Source organism: Amaranthus tricolor, chromosome 3 (assembly GCF_026212465.1).
Source record: "Amaranthus tricolor cultivar Red isolate AtriRed21 chromosome 3, ASM2621246v1, whole genome shotgun sequence".
NCBI classification, from domain to species: Eukaryota; Viridiplantae; Streptophyta; class Magnoliopsida; order Caryophyllales; family Amaranthaceae; genus Amaranthus; species Amaranthus tricolor.
In genome coordinates, this window is record NC_080049.1 from 14,607,256 (window position 1) to 14,626,931 (window position 19,676).

The 19,676-nt window shown below is 40.4% G+C and overlaps 1 pseudogene; it reads right to left on the reverse strand.

Moving 5' to 3' along the window:
* Positions 1–93: 93 nt before the first annotated feature.
* LOC130808378 (patatin-like protein 3) overlaps positions 94–19,676 on the reverse strand; it is a 28,431-nt pseudogene continuing 8,848 nt past the window's right edge.

The following is a 19,676-nucleotide window of genomic DNA, read 5'->3' on the forward strand; positions in this document are numbered from 1 at the left end:
CAAACCTTTTCCCAAGACTCTGGGCCTTGTTTAGCCCATTTGGATCAAATGAAGTCATGGATCATTGGTTTTTTAATTTATTTAGGACCAAAAGGAAAACAAACAAGAATTTATGTTGATAAAAATCCATTACTGCACAAAGATGTGTCTTTCATCCCCGACCCAGAAGAGAATTAAACCCAAATTCCTTTGTTTTTTTTTTTTAATATTAATTATTGTATGGACTGCAATGCACACCATATTTTATACAATCACACGTAGACAACAAATACTGAAAAAAACCGTGACATTGATATTCTATTCCTCCATGACTTTATCAGATAGAATCTTGGCCCATACGGTATTTTCTCTCTTCCGATAATCGTTCAGCAAACCTGTTTTTAAAAGAATTAGAGTGAACATAATCAATATATAGTAGAATGTTAGAGGTGAAAGAAAGTGATTGATATCTATGTGCAAACATTTCCTCATGTGATGAATTGTGTAATCCTGCAATTTTCGTTATGTATATATTTAAAGTATAAATTAGTGAACCAAACCTTTGGAGAGCATATGCATAGCTGCCAAGAAGTGGAAGTGCTTTTAGTGACCCAGTTTCAGGATCTACCCCACTGGCTGGTTTATCAAGCATTTTCCGAGCAATGTTAATCAGATCTTCCATATTCTTCTCTGTTGACACATCAATTGAAGCTGCTGCTCCTGTTAAGCTGTCATCCTGTTTTCATTTTCAAAACAATCTAGATTAGCTATTTATACAGTATAGAATAATCTCATGACTAGTATTAATTCTGGCCTTACTAATTGCTACCCCTTCCATTCCGTTCATTATGGTACATTTTCTATTTAAACTTTTATATTAAAGATGCAAATGCAGCAATTTTAATTAGAAAGCCTGAAGTGTGTTAGGTTAAAGTTGTAATTAGGGCTTCTTGCCGATCTGAGTTTTTGCAAAAGAAACCCTAGTAGTCCTTTTAGAGCCTTATGTTTTTTTGGCTAGTTTTTGCCTTGTTGCTTTGTCAAATACCTAAAAAAAATGTTTTGTAACTGGTTATTTTGCTACGATGTTTAAGTTACTTGACATAATTTTTTAGGGGAAATTGTAAAAAATAAATAAATTTTTGCTCGATTCGCTGAAATTAAATTAAATTATTGTTTATTTTTAAATAAATCTACCCATTCTGTATAATTGCTCAAAATAAATTCAACTATTGTATATTCTTAATTCATGGCTTACAAAGAAACTTTGAAGATTATTATAAACAATAGGTCAATCTATTTTAATAAATACACCTAATAGGTGGATTTATTTGAAAATAAATAATAAGTGGTTTTATTTTCAACAGCTCAAACAAATGTCGGTTATTATTAACAATTTATTTCTTTTTATTAATGTTTGCCTTTTGCTCGAGATTTTGTTGGATCAACAATAGATATATAGTTATTGATTAATATAGGAGTACTAAATATTTTCAATAACTCACTTATTCATTCAAGATAAGCCAATCAGTTGCATAGAGGTACATGGAAAAGGGCCAGGCAGGCATCTGGCCTACTTAGACACGACATGATATTGTGTGATATGATTTGGCACGAGGGTCATTTGACTGACACAATTTTTATAGTCTGTTTTTATTTTTGGGTAGACAAGCACGACATGACACTATTCACGAGATAATTTCGCATGAAATATGTCAAATACAAAACGTTAGATGATTAGGGGTAGGGAGAAGAATGTTTGCTAAGTGTTTATTGCTTTATAGGATGTTAACATCTCATATTCTTTATATATACACCTGTTTATCTAGTTGAACCTACAAGTCCAAGTCCAACTAGTAGTACGTTTACCATTCTAACATAGTTGATGTATATGGTTTTGAGCGCAATTCATAGTTTTGACCAAAAATTATTACTATTATTCTATTTTATATCAAATAGATGCAAGTATTCCATCTTTTGATTCTGTGTTGTTGCTTTGTTGTCATTGTTGCCTATAAATTTTTACTATTACTATTTATCAGTTATCGAAAAGTGTTTCGGTTGTGAAACGAGGAAGTGGAAAACACTTGAAATACCGTAAGTGGAAGCGTTATCAGGAGCGGCGATTCGTAGAAGGAAGCGACCTGAATTCCTGAAACACAACACGTTAGCCTTGTCCGGGGGGTGATCTCCCGGAAAAATCCTCCGACGCTCAAGTTAGAACGGAGATGTGAGATTATTGAATAGACGATTATAGATTGAATGCAGGAACAAGGATATCGGCGTTGAGATTGCTTGTATTTTGGTAGGCTGATGAAATGGAATATGAGTAAGGATATTAAGAGGGTTATTATCAGATGATCCTTTCCTTTCTGATGGTTGTCTCTATTTATAGTGGTGAAAAAAGAAGTTATTTCTGAGAGGAGGTTGGTTGTCATGGGTGATAGTGGGCAGTTATCATCATCAAAAGAAGAAGAACCAGTGAATGAGGAAGGAAGGGTAGTTGTCAAAAGGGAAGTTGGGTCAATCTGGAGGTTACTTCCCAGGGGAACTTAGGGTATTTTGAGGGTTACTTGCTCATGGGCCAACTAAGGAGTTTGGAGAATTCAGAAAAATCCCATTGACTAAAAGTCAAGGTCAATACGAAAGGTCAAAGGGTATTAAGGTAATATGACATTAATAATTTAAATAAATAAGTAAATTAGATAAGTGATACCATGACATTTAGCCCCGCGCATGAAGGATGATATGAAAAGGGAGCCCCAACGACTTGAAATATCTTTCTTTGTGCGGAAACGATAAGCGTTTACCAAAACACCTTAGCGTTAATGAAGGAATGTGACCGTAGAGAGCGTTCGAATACTTAAGAAGATGAATATGTTCATAATTTGGCAGATCTTTGGGCGGATTCCGAAAATTGAGCTTGCAAGCTTCGGATCGACTGTTCACATGTCGAATTCCGAGTCGTAACGAAAAAGTTATGACCTTTTCAAAATAGCCGTATGAGACGCTCCAAGTTAAAGAGAAACGAATAATGCCAATTGAGCCGCGGCTTGAAGCATGCCGCGGAGTAGCCCTATCCATCTATATCATTCAGCAGCAAAAATGTAGTTGTGGAGGCTTGATCCTGGTTTATGCTTCTTTGATGCTGCAGAAGCTCCAATACTTAGAATATTTTGGAACAAGATAGCCCCCAAGGGGGGTTCGACTTGTCTACTATACGGATGAAATTACCATAATTTATTTTATTTTATTATTTTAATCTGAAGTCGCGGAATTTCAGAGACTTGGAATATTTTCGAACGAGATCACCACCAAAGTGGGTCCAACTTGTCGACCTCACGGACAAGATACTGGTTTTTTTGTTCTATCTTCCTTCTCGTTATCATGTTATAAGCCGTGGAATCTTGGAAGGTAACATGCAGCGGCACGAATGAGTTGACTCTCATTGAAGTCTGGACAGTAATCCCGCGAGTTGATGACGCGGCTTAGATTTACACTTAGATTTTTTATTCTTCACTAAGGGACTTAGGGGAGTCCGACTTATCTACATCGCGAACGGTAAAGATACTTGGACGATCTTTACTATCTTAACAAGCCCCTTGTTCTCCAATGACGCGGAATGAGCACCAAGGTCCGTGTCATCGATCATACGAACAATACGGAGTTCCATACTTAGAATTTTTGCACCATTATTGGGGGCACCTGGGGGTCCGACTTATCGACCATACGAATAGCTTCCGTACTTAGAATATTTCATACTCGAACATTTTGACACTTGGAGTATTCCATACCTTGATAGTACAATAATTTGAAGCGATGAGGGGGATGACGCGGCATAACATCCGCTGCGTCTATACGTCGGACGGCAGAATGTGTAACTTTTCATACTTGGAATGTTTTGCCATGCTTTTCTTGGGGTGTAGTTCAAGGTCCGACTTATCGATCCCACGGCTTCAAGAGAAAATTTTGATAACTTAGAGAAATTGTCAACATTTTCTCCCACCTTGGGTTTCCGACTTATCGACTCTCCGGACACAGTCAATAGCTGATACTTTGATAAATTTTCCATATTTTCCCCTCATTGGGGGTCCGACTAGTCGACTTCTCGGACATAGATAAGAATACTTAGAAAAATCTTCGACGTTTCCCCTCTCATTGGGGGTCCGACTTGTCGACTTCCCGGTTTTAGTTTGGGATTCTACCTCTCGTTTAAGGGGTGTTTAGGTTTGAGGTTGAGCATTTATTGCTGCAATAAATAGGGTTGTTGGAACTATTCCCTCTCACCTAACCTTCATTAACTCCCTCATTTCTTCAAGTTGCTAGAAAGAGAAAGTAGAGAGAAACGCTCTGACAATCTTCAACCATCCTTCAAACTTCTGACAAAATTCTCGAAGATCTTCAAGGGTTCTGACAGAACTTCATCAAATTTCTGACAAATCTTCAAATTTCTTCAAGGTATTCAAATCTTTCCTCAAATTCTTGAATTTCTTCAAATTATTCTTCAAGATGTTTTTCAAATTGTTCTTCGTGTTCTTGAATGTTTAAAGCTTTGAATTAGTTTTATGAAATTAGCCATTATTCTTTACAAGTTTCGCCTACTACTTTATGACTACCGTTAATATGGATGTCGCGGCTACTCATGAGACAATAGCTAACTTGGACATTAACTCTGCTAACCCGACGGAAATTCCTTTGGTAGTATGTAGACGTTTTAATAAAGAGGGGTTGCTAATAAATGATTCGGACGATGGTAGTTTGATGAGAATCACCCCTCATTGCGAATCAATAAAGGCCGGGGATGAGTCATCTGTATCCCCCATATACACACCGGAGATGATGAAAACTACTCCTTGGGAAGTGAGCGTTGCTTTCTTCCCCAATTACTTTCCGCGAATAGATCCTGACCTGGAAGAGTTATTGTATGTAGATATGGAAAAGATTGAAGGATCATCCGAGTCCTCAGGAAGGGAAAGCGTAGCGCCGGTTCCTCCTCCATTTTACATCCCAAGCGGCGGGCCCCTCAATTATTTCATAGATTTACAAACCAAAAGAGATTTGGACAAGCGACGGGACGCCATCTCTCTAAAGTGGGGTTTTAAAGATGATATCAACATTATTACACCGGGGAATTATGACACCGTTAGATGTCCTCCCCCACACTATATAGCTGTATATTTTCCTTCTTTTGAATTAGGACTTAGGTTTCCTCTTCATCCCTTTTTCAGGGAAGTATTAGAGTTTTTGAACGTTTCTGTGCCCAAATTATACCCTAATGCTTGGGGTTGTATGGTGGCATTTTTGATTTTATGTAAAGTTTTGGCCGTGCCACCAACACTTACCGCCTTTAGGTATATATTTAGAGCCCGCTTATGTAATTCACAATCGTACAGCTGTGGGTGGATTACCTTCACTCACCGTCGTGGGCTGAAGATAGTCCACGACCTCCCTGACAATCAGAAGGGATATAGGACAAAGTTTGCATATTTATACAATTTAGGGGGTTGGAATATTAAGACCTCCTTTAATATCAAACCCAATCTCTCGGGTTTCAATAATGGGATCCCGCAATGTTCCTTTACTGACGCGGTGATCATAGAGTATGCGAAGATGGACGTCCAATTGGGGAAGAAACCCATGAACGTCCAACTCAACTGGATACTAGGTCGTTCTGAGTTGGAGAATGAGAACCTCCTCTCAGCATTCGGCATCAGCTTGGCTATCGATCGGAGTAAGGATTTTCGGCTTTTTCCGTTTTTATCACAGGTTTACTATTTTCTAACTCTTGATTTTTCAGGGATAGCCAAGGAGAATCTGAGAGCAAAGAATCCAGACTTGATGAAGAAGTTCAGCGTCATGCGATTTGCTCAGGGGGCCAACCAACGGGCCGCGGAAAAACCTCTACCTCTTCCTCCAAAGGTATAAATTCATATTTTATTGAATCATGAGGGATTTTTTCTAACTTTTTTTTTCGTAGGATTCGCCCACTGCCGAGAAAGGGCTGGAGGAGGTGCCCAGCGAAGGACAAGCTTTGAGGAGTTGGAAGAGAGGAGAAGAGTCCACATTCCCAATGACTCTTAGAGGGTAATCCCTTCTAAGAAGAGGGAAATGAAGAAGAAAGAGAGGAAGAGGAAGAGAGACTCTTCCTCCCACGGGGAGAGTGCCTCGAAGAAGGCTTTGGTGGGGACAATAATGACAGCCGTACCTCTTCAAATGAGCGGTGGAGGAGGAGGCGTCTTCCCAGAACAAGGCGTTGCCGATTTCTGGCAGGGGGAAGGAGAAGGTAGGGGAATCAACCGCTGCCCCCGAGTCGTGGGTTGAGGAGGTGTATCGTCGCCGGGAGGTTTTGCCTTTCCGACACGATACCCTCTTCACTGACTTGGGGCACAAGGGTTTGATAACCTGATTTAACAGGGCAACATCCCACTTAATCGAAAAAGTGGATGTTGATCATTTAGAGTCCTTATCCCCCTGCGATCGAGTCCGTCAAATGCAAGCTTCCGCGGCTGAGGTAACATCCTTTACTCTGTTTTTGATCTCAAGTTTAGTGGTGGGTTTTAATTTTCGTTATTTTGCAGACTTTTCTAAGGTTGGCTTTCGAGCTTAACTTGAGTCGTCAAAGTGCCGCGGACAAGGAGAACTTGGCCGCCCTGACCTCCCGTTGCGAAGAGCAGAATGAGGAACTACAGAAGCTTCGAGAGGATCTTGGAGAACTGTCGGGCCTAAAGGAGAAGCTGGCTAAGTGCTCTGAGCTGAAAGAGCGCTTAGTCAAGACTGAGCAGTGGCGGGAGAAGGCCAAGAAGCGGTTAGAGGGGGTCATCGCAAGCATTGACGCGGCTTCTAGTATGTCGGCTACCCTCGGCCATGAGGTTGGCCACCTGATGGACGTTCACGCTAAGCTGGTTCATCAAAACCAATCTCTTATGCAACAGGTGTCGGCTGATTTGGCCAAGTTCAAGACCTTGCTATCCGCGGTTAAGGTGTTCAGACTTCGTTCGGAGAGGCGGGCCCGGATAGCTAAAGACCGGCTTACCTCGGACGAGCCGGAGGCGTCGAGTTTCTTGGGGGATCTAACGGCGAAAAATGATGGGCGCCGGTTCCCTGATCAGCGACGAGAAGTACCGTCTGCCTGCCGCCGAGTTAGGCGTCGATTTTGATTCTCTCCAACGGATAGCCAATCAAAAGGGAGATGAAGCCTTAATCAACCTAGCACCGGTTTTGGAGCGGGAGTCGTCGGTACTGGTCAATCCGGCTGGGACGTCGAGGAGGAGAGGATCTGGTTGGAGAAGGTAGATGAAGGGGCCGAAAAGGAGGCTTTGTGCCTGGATTTAGAAAAACTATCCCTATCTCCTCCTCCGGCCACAGATTTCCCCGAGAACTTGGCCCTCTCACAATTGGAGAGTTTATGCTTAGATTTATCGAATTTGATAATTGATGAAGGAAAAAACCTCCAGGGCTTGTCCAAGGAACTATCAGAGATCGAAGTGGAGCCATTTAATATTGTAGATTTCGTAAGCTTCACTCCGAGTCTCGAGGAGGGTTTGGCCGGGTCTCCGCAGCGTCACTCTGAGCCGATGGAAGACGTTGACGCCTTTTTGAACAACGTGTGATTTGATTTTGTAATTTAAGCTTGACATTATCAACTTTTTGTAATCTGAATGACTTATATTCTTTTGAGCCGAATCATTTTGATTCTTTCTGTATATATTTTTGATCAATGATTCTCCCTGATTTCATGATATTTTGCTATGAGTGTTTGGGGTATTTCCGATTCTAACTCACAGGCCGAGGTTATTTCGACCAAAAATGGGGAGTGATGCGGCGAAAATTTACTTAGAACAATTTCGATCTTTGGACCCCTCTCCAGGGGGGTCCGACTTGTGGATGTCACTAATACCTACCGGATTAATAGAAAGCATTGATTTTAACTTGGATTAATTTTGATCTTGGGACCCCAGTCTAGGGGTCCGACTTGTCGATGTCACTGATGGGCGAGAATTTTACTTAGAACAGTTTCGATCTTTGGACCCCTCTCTGGGGGTCCGACTTATGGATGTCACTGATTCGTGATGACTTAAAATAAATTTGATTATGGGACCCTTCTCAAGGGGTCCGACTTATAAATATTACTGATTTTAATGAGATTTGCAATAATGATAGAGGAAGTAGAATATAACCGAATACTTGTGAATGTTGGAGCTGGATAATCTGAGAATGAAAATCCTGATATATTGAAAATGATAAACACTGAGAAAATGGAAATGATAACGCGACTATGCCGCGGTATGAAACTTAATGATTATTGACTGGCCTCTTGCGAATCTTATTAAATGAAGTATTTCTTCAAGTGGTCTCCATTCCATGGGCGGGGTAGTTTCTTCCCGTTCATGTCTTCTAATTCAAATGTACCTGGTTTGATGACGCGGATAATTTTGAATGGGCCATCCCAGTTGGCTCCTAGTTTTCCTTTATCTACGATTTTTCCTGTGGCTTCAACTTTGCGGAGGACATAGTCGCCAACTTGAATGCGTTTAGTTTTGACGTGTCAGTTGAAGCTGCGAATCATCTTATGTTTTTGGGCCATGGACCTTAACAATGCATTCCCCCGTGTTTCTGGAAGCAGATCTAAGTTTGCCCTTTTTTCTTGTTCATTCTCGCTGTGTGAGTAGTAGGTGACCCTTGTAGAGGGTATACCTATCTCTACTGGAAGCACGGCTCCGGACCCGTATACCAAGGAAAATGGGGTATGTCCTGTTGCCTCTTTGACGGTTGTTCGACTTGCCCATAGGATGCCGGGTAGTTCTTCATCCCAAGTACCTTTGACCCCCTCTATTTTCTTTTTGATCCCATTCAAAATCTCCTTGTTTGCTGATTCGACTTGGCCATTGGTTTGTGGTCGAGATACTGAACTGAATCGGATTTGAATGTTGAACCTGTCGCAGTATTCTATTGTGTTCTTACTGACAAATTGTCTCCCATTGTCGGTGATGATCACACGAGGGATACCGTATCTCGTGATGATATTGCGCCATATGAATTGACAGACTTGCTTGTCTGTGATTGAGCTAAGGGCCTCTGCTTCCACATACTTGGTGAAATAATCAATAGCCACAATAATGAATTTGCGTTGTCCCTTTGCCGGTGGAAAGGGGCCAAGGAGATCTATACCCCACTTGTCAAAAGGCAGGACGGCTTGCATGGCGGACAAGTAGTTAGAGGGCTTCCTTCTTATCTTTGAATGGTACTCACATTCGAGGCATCGTTTGATCAGTGTTTCCGTGTCACTCCTGAGCGAGGGCCAATAATATCCGCTTCTGAGGACTTTGCCAATGATAGTTCGTACTCCCTGATGTATTCCGCATCCGCCTCCGTGTATTTCGCGAAGGATGTAGTTTCCTTCTTCAGGAGAAATACACTTTAAAAGGGGATGGGTATATGATTTTTTATAGAGCGTGCCTTCGTAGAGGTCGAACCATCTGGCCTTCTTTTGAAGTGCTTTAGCCTGATTCTCGTCTTGGGGGAGCGCTTGATTTTGTAGATATTTGATGTATTGCTCCATCCACGTTTCCGATCTGACAATGGTGTTAACCATGAGGTTGATACTGGGGTTAGGAAGTACTTCCCAGATAATATCGCGAGCCGTGGATGTTTCGGCTGAACTGGCGAGTTTTGCCAGAGAATCGGCTTGTGCATTTTGGGATCTTGGGATGTGGATTAATGTAAATTTCTCGAATTTCTTGACAAATTCTCTTACTTGTTGCAAGTACATCTTCATGCTATCATCCTTGGCTTCAAATTCCCCGTTCACTTGTCCGACTATTAGTTGGGAGTCAGAGAAAGCGGATAATACTTTAGCCCCGGCCTCATAGCAGATTTTGAACCCCATGAGTAATGCTTCGTATTCTGCCTCATTGTTGGAGGCCGCAAACTCGAATCTGACCGCTCTTTCCATACGGACCCCGGCGGAAGATACAATCAGAAGCCCTGCTCCACTTGCTGGTTGTGTTGAAGACCCATCTACATACAACCTCCATTCTTGATTGGGTTCAGGATGATGAGGGATAGTTGTAACATTTGGGAAAATTAATATTTTAAGACGAGTAAGTTTAAGAGAATTATCTGTACGAGAATGATCTTAAATACGCATGACATGAAAGATTCTCAATTTAATTTCTTCCCTCTTTTCCTTTTCTTTTATTTTGATTAAAATACCCCAAAACCTTTCTCCCTCTCTCACTTCGTTAAAACCTTAATCTTATGAACTTCAAGAATTGAAACAATTGCTTTCCTTCTCAAACCATTCGAAACCCATGCCTCACATCCCGTTCTTCTTGTCTTCGATATTCGAAGGAAAGCACAACCCTAATCCCATCTTTTCCTCTGAGTTTCGACAGCCATTGCAAGTGAGTCCTCATTATTTTGGTTTCCGATTATTAAAAGTTTAATTGTTTTATTATTTTTTTTACTAATTTCTCCTAATATGTCCATCCACTTCTTTCTGGGGTCTCTTTTATTCAAAGGCAAATTAAGAATCAACAATAAGAGGATCCTTTTCTTTTTACCTACCATTTATGGTTTTTGATTCATTATTTCACCCAGGATCTTCAAGGAAGGTAATTACTACTTAGATTTACTTTTCTTATCAAGTCATATTATTATACACCTTCAATATTATTAATATAACCTATTTTCTTTAACTTTAAAGAATCTCTAATCATGAGATCAATTTTTGTTCTATATAAAGACTTGCGAAGTATATTATTTTAATTAGATAATTGGAAAATCTGACGATTGACACCAATTTATGAGATTATAATGTTAGTAAGAGATTATTCTAATGATAAAGGATTGAGTAATTTGGGTATTCTTGGATGTTTCTTTTTGGATATTGTTGATTGGGTAGTAAAATGTTAAAATTGATGGATCATATGATAATTAGTATCAATTTTTGGGATGTAGAAGTCATGAGTTTATTGGAAAATACTTGTCATTGATGAATATGAAATAATGTGATATTTTTGAAGGAATTTCTTGGTTATTTGGAGGAATTATTGAATTAAATTGGACCATTTATAGTTATAATGGTTTGAAATATTAGGATAAAGTCTTGACTAAGTTAGGATTTTTAGGAGGAGATGCAATAAGCTATATGAACCTAGTTTGTAGTATCGAACGCTTTGTTGTGATGTTATGTTTGTTATGCTTCAGGAGGCAACGTCATCGAGGAACCTTTCTAGCTGATAGCTGCGAAACGAACCTGACTCTTTGAAGTGTCGTCTTTGGTGAGTAGTAGCAGTCCCTTAGAGGGTCTGATCAGACTACTTTCTTGAAAATAAACTTTTTACTAAAGCTCTTTGAATTGGAAATTTTTGAGACAAATGTTGTTGTGAATGCTTATGCTGATATTGAGATATGTCAATGGATCGGGCTTGCGAGCTGGTCATTGACGGAGTTGAGGAACATTGTTCCCTACTCCCTGTTTTTGAAGCGAATTGTCATTCAGATATTGACTAGCTTCACCCGAGAGTGACATAGCCTTAGAGCTATGGATGTTCCTCTCAACTAGACTCCCTGTGTGCACATAGATCTAGGGAACTGATGTTGCTTTTAAACCCATGATATGAATTACTGTGTTTTGTTGTTTTGGATTGTTACTTCTCATTCAGTTAATCTGATTCCTTCTTGTTTCCATCTTTTAGTTTGATCACAGATCGGAACCGGTCGGGAACGATGGGTTAACGGTGTTGAATAGCGTTCCAAGGATGTATATTGAGCTGAGCACGTAGGAATTTGTAATTTTGTATTAGGTTTTTGGTTAAATGTATATTTGTTTTGGTTGTGCTGGTTATATCGGTCTTGTAGAGAATTGTATGATTATCTTGTGTATTAGTTAGATGTTGGCTTTGAGATTTAGCTGAGTTAGTCACGTTGAAGAGCTTGTGAACCCTTTGCTTGAGTTTTGGAAGTGTGATTTCAGTTTCTTGGGAAGCGAACCCAGTGATGACCCTGTTTACCCAGTCAACGGTAACTCGGGTTTTTACAGTTGGTATCAGAGCCAACCCGCGACCGTGGCTAATCCTTAGGGTTAGTTCATCTAGCGGGCATACAATCTTGGGAGTAAGGAAAAACGTGATTTGAGGATTTAGATGTTTAAGATAAGAGATTGGAACAGAAATGAATATGATTATGGTATTAACCTAAGTGTTTGAGTTATTCATGTTTTCTTAGGAACGTAGGATGTGAGGTGTGAGGATTACGGGGTAAAACGGGAAAACGCTCTTAACGATTGATCGTGACGGCAAGAAGATTCAGTTCGACGATGCAACGTTTGAATTTGTTTTCTGATGATGCCAATGTCTTGTTCCTTATCAGAGTTCCTGGTCGATTATCGTTTTAATAACTAGAATTGTATGTCCTAAGTTTGCGAATCATGTCACCTTGTTGCTAGCCCTTTCCAATCCGCTTTTGTTTGATCGAGTGCATGATGTCTTTCACGTATCCCAGCTGAGACAATACATCAAAGACGACTCACTCGTTCTGCAGCCGAACAGTTGACCTTGGATGACACCATACAGTATGAGGAGATTCCCGTTTAGATCCTAGATATAAGACGCGTGATACACGTCGGGGTAGTGTAGCACTTGTGAAGGTGCTATGGTCTGATCACGTTACCGAAGAAGCCACGTGGGAGGCAGTAGATGCCTTAAGACGCGATTATCCCTGGTTGTTTGCTTAGGTATTTCTATGTTTATCGCTTTATAGCTATTGCATCTCCTTAGTCTTTGTGAGTTAAGTTCGAGGATGAACTTCATTCTAAGTTGGGTAACATATCCTTATCATATGTATGATAGTTGGATATTTGAGTGTGTGCTTGAGATTTAGTTTAACTTCGAGGACGAAGTTTATTTCAAGTTGGGTAGAATGTAACATTTGGGAAAATTAATATTTTAAGACGAGTAAGTTTAAGAGAATTATCTGTACGAGAATGATCTTAAATACGCATGACATGAAAATTTCTCAATTTAATTTCTTCCCTCTTTTCCTTTTCTTTTATTTTGATTAAAATACTTCAAAACCTTTCTCCCTCTCTCACTTCTTTAAAACCTTAATCTTATGAACTTCAAGAATTGAAACAATTGCTTTCTTCCTCAAACCATTCGAAACCCATGCCTCTCATCCCGTTCTTCTTGTCTTCGATATTCGAAGGAAAGCACAACCCTAATCCCATCTTTTCCTCTGAGTTTCGACAGCCATTGCAAGTGAGTCCTCATTGTTTTGGTTTCCGATTATTAAAAGTTTAATTGTTTTATTATTTTTTTTTACTAATTTGTCCTAATATGTCCATCCACTTCTTTCTGGGGTCTCTTTTATTCGAAGGCAAATTAAGAATCAACAATAAGAGGATCCTTTTCTTTTTACCTACCATTTGTGGTTTTTGATTCATTATTTCACCCAGGATCTTCAAGGAAGGTAATTACTACTTAGATTTACTTTTCTTATCAAGTCATATTATTATACACCTTCAATATTATTAATGTAACCTATTTTCTTTAACTTTAAAGAATCTCTAATCATGAGATTAATTTTTTTTCTATATCAAGACTTGCGAAGTATATTATTTTAATTAGATAATTGGAAAATCTGACGATTGACACCAATTTATGAGATTATAATGTTAGTAAGAGATTATTCTAATGATAAAGGATTGAGTAATTTGGGTATTCTTGGATGTTTCTTTTTGGATATTGTTGATTGGGTAGTAAAATATTAAAATTGATGGATCATATGATAATTAGTATCAATTTGTGGGATATAGAAGTCATGAGTTTATTGGAAAATACTTGTCATTGATGAATATGAAATAATGTGATATTTTTGAAGGAATTGCTAGGTTATTTGGAGAAATTATTGAATTAAATTGGACCATTTATAGTTATAATGGTTTGAAATATTAGGATAAAGTCTTGACTAAGTTAGGATTTTTAGGAGGAGATGCAATAAGCTATATGAATTGTAGTATCGAACGCTTTGTTGTGATGTTATGTTTGTTACGCTTTAGGAGGCGACATCATCGAGGAACCTTTCTAGCTGATAGCTGCGAAACGAACCTGACTCTTTGAAGCGTCGTCTTTGGTGAGTAGTAGCAGTCCCTTAGAGGGTCTGATCAGACTACTTTCTTGAAAATAAACTTTTTACTAAAGCTCTTTGAATTGGAAATTGTTGAGACAAATGTTGTTGTGAATGCTTATGCTGATATTGAGATATGTCAATGGATCGGGCTTGCGAGCTAGTCATTGACGGAGTTGAGGAACATTGTTCCCTACTCCCTGTTTTTGAAGCAAATTGTCATTCAGATATTGACTAGCTTCACCCGAGAGTGACATAGCCTTAGAGCTATGGATGTTCCTCTCAACTAGACTCCCTGTGTGCACATAGATCTAGGGAACTGATGTTGCTTTTAAACCCATGATATGAATTACTGTGTTTTGTTGTTTTGGATTGTTACTTCTCATTCAGTTAATCTGATTCCTTCTTGTTTCCATCTTTTAGTTTGATCACAGATCGGAACCGGTCGGGAACGATGGGTTAACGGTGTTGAATAGCGTTCCAAGGATGTATATTGAGCTGAGCACGTAGGAATTTGTAATTTTGTATTAGGTTTTTGGATAAATGTATATTTGTTTTGGTTGTGCTGGTTATATCGGTCTTGTAGAGAATTGTATGATTATCTTGTGTATTAGTTAGATGTTGGCTTTGAGATTTAGCTGAGTTAGTCACGTTGAAGAGCTTGTGAACCCTTTGCTTGAGTTTTGAAAGTGTGATTTTAGTTTCTTGGGAAACGAACCCAGTGATGACCCTGTTTACCCAGTCAACGGTAACTCGGGTTGTTACAATAGTGCTCTCGGCAATGAAGTCAGCAAGGGCTTGGGCTTTGATTGCTGTCCGTGGCTCATATTCAATGCCGAAATCTGCAAGTTGATTAGCCCAATCAGTGACGCGGCTCGATTTGTTTTTTCTTCCAAAATCTTTTTCAAAGGTTGGCTGTTCCGGACGATGATCTGGTGGGATTGGAAGTATAGTTTCAATTTCCTGCTCGCCATCACGATTGCAAATAAGACCTTCTCTACTTCGCTATAGTTCCCCTCCGATCCTCGAAAGCCGTGACTTACGTAGTATACGGGGAGTTGCTTCTTTTATCTTTCAGCGACTAATACTCCTGATAGGGAGTATTTGGAGACCGAGACATATAAGACCAGCTTTTCCCCGTTGATGGGCGAAACTAGTTTTGGAAAAGAGGACAGGTGATCCTTTAACTGCCGGAAGGATTCTTCTGCTTCTCTTGTTCATTCGAACTTGCTTTGTTTGAGGGTTTTAAAGAAAGGCGAGCATTTGTCTGCGGACTTGGATAGAAATCTCCCTAAGGTAGCTACGCATCCTGTTAGTTTTTGGACTTCTTTTACGGATCTAGGGGACTTCATGTCTTGGATTGCCCGAATCTTGTCGGGGTTTGCTTCTATTCCTCTCTCGTCAACGAGGAAGCCAAGGCACTTCCCTCCGGTGACTCCAAACACGCACTTGTCAAGATTGAGTCGCATTTGGTGTTTTCGGAGGGTTATGGGCGTAAGTCCGCGGCATGCTGAGACGCCTGCTTGTCTTTGTGATCATGTCATCCACGTATACCTCTAAATTTCGTCCAATCTGAGACTGGAAGATCTTGTTGACCATTCTCTGATAAGTGGCTTCGACATTTTTTAGCCCGAAGAGCATGACTTTGTAGCAGTACACGCCGGTGTTTGTAATGAATGCTGTGTGCGTCTGATCTTCAAGGGCTAACGGGATTTGATGGTAACCTGCGTTAGCATCCATGTAACTCAGTAGGCCGTGGCCTGCCGTGGAATCCACCAAACGATCTATCTTGGGGAGAGGATAATCGTCCTTGGGACATGCCTTGTTTAGATCCGTAAAATCAACACACATCTTCCACTTTCCATTCGGTTTCTTGACGAGAACAACGTTGGAGAGCAAATCGGAGTACTTGCACTCTATGATGAATCCGGCTTTCAACAATTTCTCCACCTCTTCTCGGGTGGCCTCTATTCGCTCTTTCCCTTGATGTCGCAGCTTTTGCTTCATGGGTTTGTAGCCTGGTTTTATGTCGAGTTTGTGGCACATGACACTTGTAGAGATGCCAGGCATTTCTTCTGTGGAAAAAAGCAAAGACGTCGCGGAACTCGGGGAGGGTGGCCATGATATCCTGTTTGACCGTTCCAGGAAGATCTTTCCCTATCTTGATGTGTTTTCTCTCGAACATGTCTACCTTCTCATATCGCTCTATGGGGTGAGGCCTTTCGTGCGTGTTAGGGTTATCTTGCGGCTCGGATGGTAGGATATTCTTCAGTGTATCCTTCAAAAATCATGTTGATAGTTCCTTGTGTGTTGGAACTTTCGTGCCTGGCCTCATCCCTCTTGGGGGATCTGCGTCTTTGATTTCACGGTCTCCTTTCCGCTTCTCTTCTTGCGTCATAGTCCTTCCGGTTGATGAACCTCGACAATTTTCCCTCATCGGCCAGTTGATGTAGGATACGTTTGAGTTCGCGGCATTGGGCCAAAGTGTGGTCGTGTTCTTTGTGGTAATCACACCATAGATTGTAGTTGCGTCAATCAGAGGGGGTGGTAGTAGGAGGTGGAGTTGGCAACTCATCCCGGACGGCGAAGAATATGTCCTTCCTGTTCCGGTTGAACATCAGATCGTTACCTCCATCTAGTAAATTCCACGTCCTGGACTCCCCTTCAGCGACATATACGTGTCTGAATCGTGGAGGTCCCATATCTGACGGAGGTTCTGGACGACGCGGCATGTAGTTTCTATCCCTCCTTGATGAATGTTCCTCTCTGCTCCTTGAGGAATGATTGGATATTGGATCCTTCTTTTATGATCTTCGTTTCTTGGGGTCATGTGCCTGACATATCTCGGAGGCCGTGACATAGCTTTGACATTGCTTCATGGCCTCCGCGTATGTCTTCACTTGACTCTCGACCAACTGGAACTTCAGCCTTTGAGCCTTCATTCCATTGATCAAGGAATTTAATGCGACCGATTCTTCCAAATCAGTTACTTCCAGCACCACTTCGTGGAACCTCTTTAAATATGACGATATGGATTCCCCTTCCAATTGCGTTATGCTGAGCAAGTGGAAGTTTGATTTCTATTGTCTTCTGGATGCTACAAAGTGACCTAGGAATTTGCCTTCTAGTTGGGCAAAGTTGTGGATACTTCCCCCTGGAAGGGAGGTGTACCACGTCAAAGCTACTCCAGTAAGAGTAGTTGGGAAGAATTTGCACCACAATGAGGGGTTAGTGGTGTACAGTAGCATCAGGTTCTTGTAGGCCATCAGGTGTTCCTCTGGGCGGGATGTTCCATCGAAGGCCACCATGTTTGGGATCTTTATTTTCCCGGGGTTGGGAGTATTCAGTATCTCCGGAGCCAGCGGGGAGATCATTGGTATGAGATCTTCGGGAAGGCTACTCTTGCCGGCCTCATTCCGCGGCATAGTGACGGGACTGATCGGACGGCTAGATCCCGCGAGTTGTGCCTTCTTCCTTTCTTCCCTCCTCTTATCCACCAGCGATTGAACGCTTTCGGACGCCCTTTTCTTCTTGCTTTCTAGGTAGGTACGGGCGTCTCGAGAGGCGATTTTAGATTCGTCATTTTGCGGGTCAGTCCTGTTGAGACTTGTGTGGGTCCTTGATTTCTCCCGCCTTTTCTTATTGCGTCTACTGGAGTGTGACATCCTCGAGTTCCCATCTTGAGATTCATGGGATTTTGGTATCTCTTGATGGGGTTCGATTCGTTCTTGCAGATTTTTTATTTGGTCCGTCATGTCCTCCAACACTCGTTGAGTAGGGGTATTATTTATGACGGCGCGGAGTTGTTCGGAGAAGGCGGCAGTGAGGTTTCGTGCTAGCATGTCAAGATCACGGCGAGTCACGGCTTGGTTGTTAGCGTGGCCCGCTGAAGTGTCTGTATCTGTGCTGTGCACGATAGCGGTTTGAGTTGGATTCTTCTTAGAAGCCATGACTTTTTATTCAACTTCCCCACAGACGGCGCCAAACTGTTTCGGTTGTGAAACAAGGAAGTGGAAACACTTGAAATTCCGTAAGTGGAAGCGTTATCAGGAGCGGCGATTCGTGGAAGGAAGCGACCTAAATTCTTGAAACACAACACGTTAGCCTTGTCCGGGGGTGATCTCCCGAAAAACCCCTCCGACGCTCAAGTTAGAACGGAGATGTGAGATTATTGAATAGACGATTATAGATTGAATGCAGGAACAAGGATATTGGGGTTGAGATTGCTTGTATTTTGGTAGGCTGATGAAATGGAATATGAGTAAGGATATTAAGAGGGTTATTATCAGATGATCCTTTCCTTTCTGATGATTGTCTCTATTTATAATGGTGAAAAAGGAAGTTATTTCTGAGAGGAGGTTGGTTGTCATGGGTGATAGTGGGCAATTATCATCATCAAAAGAAGGAGAACCAGTATTTGAGGAAGGAAGGGTAGTTGTCAAAAGGGAAGTTGGGTCAATCTGGAGGTTACTTCCCACGGGAAGTTAAGGTATTTTGAGGGTTACTTGCTCATGGGCCAACTAAGGAGTTTGGAGAATTTAGAAAAAGCCCATTGACTAAAAGTCAAGGTCAATACTAAAGGTCAAAGGGTATGAAAGTAATATAACATTAATAATTTAAATAAATAAGTAAATTAGATAAGTGATACCATGACAAAAAGTAAAATGGTATCAATAAATAATCTTACTTGAACACGGAGATAATTGTCTTGAGAACGAAATGATTGGAAAACGATATTGTTCTGGTAATCAACCAAGTCAGAACCTGCTTCATAAAAAGCTTGAATTATTGGGGATGAACCTTTCTCATATACCCAAGACATAAAACCCCATTTTGCAGTTATTTTTGCATCGTATTTTTTGTCATTTTTTGCTGATCCTGTTCCAATCGATAATACAAGTAATTTGTCGTGGATGCTATCATAATCTGGATTTTCTCTCATTACTTGTTTCGTTACTTCATTTATCGCGATAAAAGCCTGCCCATAAAAATAAAACTTGACAAAATTAGGTTTAATGCGATGAGCCAAGCTATATAAAACCTTTGTCCAAAAGAATGAGAACAAAAAATTTCTGCTACTCACCTCAAAACAATAAGCTTATAAGCTCAAAGGGTGTAATTTTTAATTTTTAATTTTTTTTATATGAAGTTACCTATTGGAATTTGGAAATAACGTTTTTTTGTTATTACTAACACATGTATAGTTGCGTATATTCGAAATCTCACTTAAGTGCAACATTAAGGTAATAAAATGTTGAAATTGCAATTTTTAAAAATTGTAAAAAGTATATATGGTTGAGCATACTGGATTAGTGGTGACAATTCCGCCATCAATGAGGTTGAATTCTCGTATCATTCCGTCATCATATATATTTTCGAATTGATGGGAAGGAAAAAATGTTGGAGCTGCCGATGTGCCGAGACATATATCCAATAGTTTTGCATTCATATCAGGGTAGCTTGAAATCTGCATATAGTCCAGAAAATTGAAAAGTTAACACTTTTTTCTAATGTTGTTTCATTCTAAACCATTTTATATTTATTTTCGTATATAAAATATAAATGAATAGTAA